Source organism: Mercurialis annua, linkage group LG7, assembly GCF_937616625.2.
Source record: "Mercurialis annua linkage group LG7, ddMerAnnu1.2, whole genome shotgun sequence".
NCBI classification, from domain to species: domain Eukaryota; kingdom Viridiplantae; phylum Streptophyta; class Magnoliopsida; order Malpighiales; family Euphorbiaceae; genus Mercurialis; species Mercurialis annua.
This window is the reverse complement of record NC_065576.1, coordinates 31,289,762-31,296,581: the sequence shown is the minus strand read 5'-3', so window position 1 is coordinate 31,296,581 and position 6,820 is coordinate 31,289,762.

Here is a 6,820-nt window from a genome sequence, read left to right as displayed (position 1 = left end):
TAAAAATGTAAGGTAATATATACAGAAAACTATTTGATACAAAACATCTATCTATTACAGCTCTAGGAGTAAAGTACTGTTTCTTTACATACTTTCAAAAATAAAGACTTCTGGAAGTAGGATAGAAGTCTGTTGCTTCAAAAGCGTCTTTTACCTGAAAGGAAATCTGTGAGGGGTCAGCATATGGGAATATACTGAGCGAATTTGCATAGTTACTAATAAGCATTTAAATAAAACATAAAATCGATAATGTAAACGATTCGATCAAATGCAGCCGAGTAACTGATCCGGATGAAACCCTATTCCCCAAATATCTGTCGATATACGATAATAATCAAATCGATCGATCCAATTGGTAGGGTCCCGAGATAATTCAACCAAGTTCAACCTTTACCGTCACTTTATCCCAAGTTGCGGGTTCTGAGATAGTTCAACCGAGTTAAACCCACTGGATACAGGTCCCGAGATAGTTCAACCGAGTTAAACCTTGTATCCAATTCGATATATATTCCAACTTCGATACGATACGATATTCGATGTTCGATAATATGGGCCCATTTTATAATTTTTCTAATCAAAAATGGTGATCACAAAGTCCTATTACCGCCCAATAGGAAGGAACGTTTTATCGGATCTATACTGGTTTCAAATTCAGGTATGAATGCAATTTTTATATAAAAATTCACAATATAAACAAATGCGATGTAAACAAATGATATAAAGCATTTGCGATATAAAAACGATATACTTTTAAATACTTAAAAAGTAACAAACAACTCACTGAAAACGCTTATCCAAAAATACGCTGGGGCTTAGAAACGTCAAGCTTCCCGAACTCCTGGTCCAGCTGCTTCTTGCCTCGCCGGATCTAGAACAAATTTTTAAAACAGTTGACCTACATCAGAATCCGATTCTAAGATTGATTCTAGACTCGAGACACGACACGCTACACTCATTAACCGTCGTGCTTCTCACGTGATCATCCCAATAAACGGTATCAAACTCGTTTATGGATTAAATATCACTTTTAAATCAATTTTCATTTAACCTCGTTAGGTTAAATAATTCAAAATAATCGATAATTAATCGAATACTAATCGATTTCAAATCTCGATATGCGCGTACGATAAATTTTTTCGAAAACGGGTCGATCGGCGGATTCACTGTGCGTCCGCACAGTGTGACTGTGCGTCCAAGACTGTGCGCACGCACAGCTCGGCTGTGCGCACGCACAGCCACGGGCTTAGCCCGAGGGTCGATTCCGACGTGCTTCTAGGCGTAAAAACGCTCCAAACGCATCCAAAACGCTTAATCTAACATCTAAACATCCAAATTCAATCCTATAATCGATAAAATGATCAAATCGTTTTGTGGCCTAAAACTTTAACTCGATATAACTTTAATTTATCCATCCAAACGATAAAACCTCAAGCTTACCGTTATTCACCACTGAAATACGATCGTTTCGAGCTATAGAACATCGGAAACGGACGAGAAACGGAGATCGAGCGATAAACCGTAACTTAGCGTCGTGAGAATGAAAGAAATGAAAGATGAAGGAATGAAGTGTCTAGATCCTTCATCTAATTTGCACTTTGGTCCTTGAAATTTAATCCAAAACCTATCCGCGTCTAAATTTTAAACAGTCTCTGATTGACTCGAGACTTTTACCATAAATACTATAAAATATTTCGCGGACTTTAGTGAAATAAATTCCGTCATGGGATTTTTAATTTATTTTATATTAATTTCCGAAGTTATTTCTTTAATTCCCGTAAAATCGCTCAATAAAATTTATTCCAAATTCCCGATATAATTAAATTAAATTCTCCTTAATTTAATTTATCGGAAATCTCGACACGTGGCACGACTTAATTATCTTAAAATATTTTGGGTATTACATTTACCCCCCCCTTAAAATAAATTCGTCCTCAAATTTAAAACTTTAGCCACGTACCTTGAGTAAATAGATAAGGATACTTCTTCTTCATATCCTTCTCTGTTTTCCACGTGCACTCTTCTATGGACTGACTTCTCCAAAGAACTTTCACCATCAGAATTCTCTTTATCCGTAGTTGTCGTATCTGCGTGTCGACAATATCCACTGGTTGCTCTTCGTATGTTAGTTCCTCGCTCACATCTACCACTTGCAGTTGAATTATTCGAGAGGGGTCTGATACATATTTCTGAAGCATGGAAATATGGAAGACCGGATGAACTTGCGATATATCCGGTGGCAAGTCTAGTTTGTAGGCAACTGAGCCTATACGTTCTATGATCTGGTATGGTCTGACATACCTCGGAGCCAACTTGCCCTTCTTTCCGAAACGAAACACTCCCTTCATCGGCGATACTTTGAGGAAAATGTAATCTCCGATCTCTTCTGGTTCTGTCGGTGCTTGAAACAATTTTATACTCTATATCCTTCCTCTTGGGATCCGCGTAGTTCTTTTGTCGACTGGCAGCAGTATTCAATCGCTGCTTTATCAACAGTACTTTCTCTAACGTAATCTGGATGATCTCTGCTCCAGTTAGCTTCCGTTCACCAACTTCATCCCAACAGATAGAGGATTGACATTTACGCCCGCATAATGCTTCGTATGGAGCCATCTCAATGCTCGAGTGATAGCTGTTGTTGTAGGCGAACTCTACCAAAGGTAGATACGTATCCCAACTACCTCCGAAGTCTAATACACAAAGTTGAAGCATATCTTCTAACGTCTGGATCATTCGCTCAGACTGACCATCTGTCTGAGGATGAAACGCAGTGCTGAAATGTAATCGCGTTCCTAATGCTTCTTGTAGGCTCTTCCAGAAATGAGAGGTAAATACAGAACCTCTGCCAGACACGATTGATACTGGCACTCCGTGGAGGCTCACGATCTTGTTAATGTATTCTTGAGCTAACTTTGCTGCCGAATACGTCGTCTTGATAGGAATGAAGTGTGCTGACTTCGTCAAGCGATCTACGATTACCTAAATGGAATCAAAACCTTTCTGCATCTTGGGCAATCCGACTACGAAATCCATCGTGATTTGCTCCCATTTCCACTCTGGGATGGGTAATGGCTGAAGAAATCCATAGGGTAGCTGATGCTCCAACTTGACTTGCTGACAAGTCGGACATTTTGCCAAGAACTCTGCGATATCTTTCTTCATTCCACTCCACCAATACGTTGTCTTGATATCGTGGTACATCTTCGTGGAACCAGGATGAACGCTATACATCGTTCCATGCATCTCTTCCATAATCTTCTGTCTTAAACCGTCAATGTCTGGTACGCACATTCAATTGCCGTACTTCAGTATTCTGTTGACGATACCGAAATCTTGACTCTTTCCTTGCTGAACTTCCTCAATTAAATGCTTTAATTGAGGGTCATCTGTTTGCAATTCTTTAATTCGATCAATTAACGTCGATCGTATCGTTAACTGAGCCATTAGGTTTCTGAGAGATGAAATCTCGAACTCCACTCCTTGGCTAAACATCATATGAATCTCGTTAATTAATGGTCTCCGCCATGTCGTTGTAACATGCGCGAGACTTCATGCCGATTTCCTGCTTAATGCATCCGCCACAACGTTGGCTTTGCCTGGATGGTATTGTATTGTGCAGTCGTAGTCTTTTAGCAGCTCCATCCATCTTCGTTGTCTGAGGTTCAACTCTCGTTGATCGAAAATGTACTTCAAGCTTTTATGATCTGTAAAGATCTCGCACGTGGCGCCGTATAAATAATGCCTCCAAATTTTCAGCGCAAAAATCACCGCTGCAAGTTCCAGATCGTGCGTCGGATAATTCGTTTCGTGTTTCTTAAGTTGTCGAGCATACGCGATCACTCGACCATGTTGCATAAGGACGCATCCTAGTCCAACTCTTGATGCATCATAGTAGATTGTGAATCCATCAGTTCCTTCTGGTAACGCTAAGACCGGTGCCATCGTCAGACACTCTTTCAGTTTCAGAAAACTGAGCTCACACTAGTCCGTCCAGTTGAATTTAGCGTTCTTCTGAGTTAACTTTGTCAAAGGTACAACGATTTTTGAAAAGTCCTGTACGAATCGTCTGTAGTATCCTGCTAAACCAAGGAAACTTCGAACTTCTGTAACTGATTCAGGTCGTTTCCATTCTATCACGGCTTTGATCTTCTTTGGGTCAACCTTAATGCCGCTTTGTGATACCACATGACCCAAGAAAGCCACTTCTGTTAGCCAAAATTCACATTTCGAGAATTTGGCGTAAAGCTGATGCTCTCTTAGTGTTTGTAGTATTATCCGCAGATCCTGTACATGTTCTTCTTCTGTACGTGAATAGATCAAAATGTCGTCAATAAACACGATCATGAATTGATCTAAGTACGGTTTGAATATCCTATTCATCAAGTCCATGAAAGCTGCTGGCGCATTAGTCAATCCGAATGACATAACAAAAAACTCATAATGTCCGTATCGAGTTCAAAAAGCAGTCTTCTGAATGTCATCGTCACGAATCTTCAGCTGATGATAGGCTGACCTCAGATCGATCTTAGAAAAATACTTTGCTCCTTGTAAGTGATCGAATAAATCGTCGATTCTAGGTAATGGATACTTATTCTTAATCGTCAACTTATTCAGCTGTCGATAATCGATACATAGTCGAAGCAATCCATCCTTCTTTTTCACGAATAGCACTGGTGCACCCCACGGGGATACACTCGGTCTGATAAAGCCACGATCAAACAACTCTTCTAGTTGATCTTTGAGCTCTGCAGGTGCCATACGATAAGGAGGTATAGATATCGGCTTCGTGCCAGGAGCCAATTCGATACAAAACTCAATTTCACGATCTGGGGGTAATCCAGGTAATCCCTCTGAAAAAACGTCCGGATACTCAGATACTACGGGTACGTCGCTTAAGTTTACACTTTTCTTCTCTACGTCTCGTACTATCGCTAAGAATCCTTGACATCCCTTCTTTAACATACGATCAGCTTTAATAGCTGAGATAATACTCGTAGAAGATTCCGTCTTGTCACCCTAAATTGAGACTGCTTCAATTCCAGGTGTATTACACGTTACCGTCTTCTTTCGGCAATCCACATTGGCATAGTGTTGCGCTAGCCAATCCATTCCTAATATGACGTCAAAAGCTAATACCTCAAGTAAAATCAAGTCAACTAACAAATCTCGTCCTTGAACTCTCACATGACAAGACGGATAAATGATACTAACTTCCACACTCTCGCCAGCTGGGGTAGCTACGGATAAAGAATTCTTAAAATACGCTGGTTGTACCCATAACTTACTAGCAAAACTAGGCAAAACAAACGAATGCGTAGCGCCCGGATCAAACAAAATTAATGCGTCTCGAGAAGCGATAGGAAAGGTACCTTGCAACACAGCATTGGAAGCCTGAGCCTCCTTAGGATTCAGTGCAAAGACCCTGGCCTGACTCCCGCCAGCTTGCGAAGTCTGACCAGTACCACGACCTTCGCCGTTTCTTCCTCCTCGATTTGCGTAACCACGGCCTCTCTGGCCAGTGAAGGTACTTCCTGTCTAATCATATCCTGACGCTGCCTGATGCGCAGTCCTCTGCTGCTGATAGGAAGGCTGTGCCACTGTAATCATGGAGCCTTGAGGCATCTGCCTCGGACATTCTCTTGCAAAATGACCCCGTTGGCCACAGTTGAAACATGCCCCAGTAGAAATATGGCACGCGCCGTAGTGCCTCATATTACATGTCAAACAAATAGGAGCTCCACCTCCTAAACCTAGTAGATCTAGCACCAAATCCTATGCTAGTAGTTCCAGTTCGAGATCCATGTCGAGCTTTCTTACGTTCTCGCTGACGTTGTATCGGCCTTGAGTAACTCCCAACATATGACTGTGTTGGAGCGCTCTGCACGCTGCGAAACGTATCACTCCGTATATGTACAACGTTAGAAGGATCAGGAATTGTCCCAAACCGGATCAGAGAAACCTCCATCGGCCTGGCGCTATCAATCAGTTGCACTAAAGGTTTACTTATATCAGATGTCAAACTCACAAACTCGGCTCCTAAACCTTCTACAAACCTCGAGTTCACTCTGACTGGGTCTGCCGTCAGATCGAGTGCAAATCGACTCACTCTAGTGAACTCAGTCACAAACTCCTGCATGGAACGATTTCCTCTACTCAGGGTCAACCACTGGTTACGATAACTTTCCGTCACCGCAAACGGTAAGAAAAATTCTCTATAGCGATTCACGAATTCAGCCCAAGTCACAGAGTCCATTGTTGGCTGAATATGGCGTTGAAACCAATCTTTCGCAGGCCCTCACATTGACATTTCCACCATAATGATGGTCTGTTTCTCATTAGCTTGTAGGCGTCGAGCGTTACGCTCTACTTTTTCCAGGAAGTCTAGGGCATCGTCAGAGCCGTCGAACTTAGTTGTCTTAAGGCGCATATACGCCAAGACGATATCTCGATCAGTAAAAGCAACATTGCGTAGCTGTTGCTGCTGTAGTTGTTCACGAGGAATATTCTGCACCTCAGCCTGATTAGCTTGCATGGCCGCAATTCCTGTAAGGAACTGATTCAGGTCGAAACCCACAACATTAGGTTGCTGGGCTTGCGCCTGCACTCCAGGTGCCTGCGCCTGGGCCTTTTTGCCACCACCTCCTCCGTGAACAGAAGACTCATCTTGAGCTTCTGGATGAACATCATGTGCCCCTTTAATAACATTTCGTGCTATAGCGGCAGCTCGTTCTGCTTCTTGTCGTTTGTCAGACATCCTGACCAAGACAAACAGCGTTACTTAATCGCATAAACGCATATCATCGCAAATGTAATCATATATAAC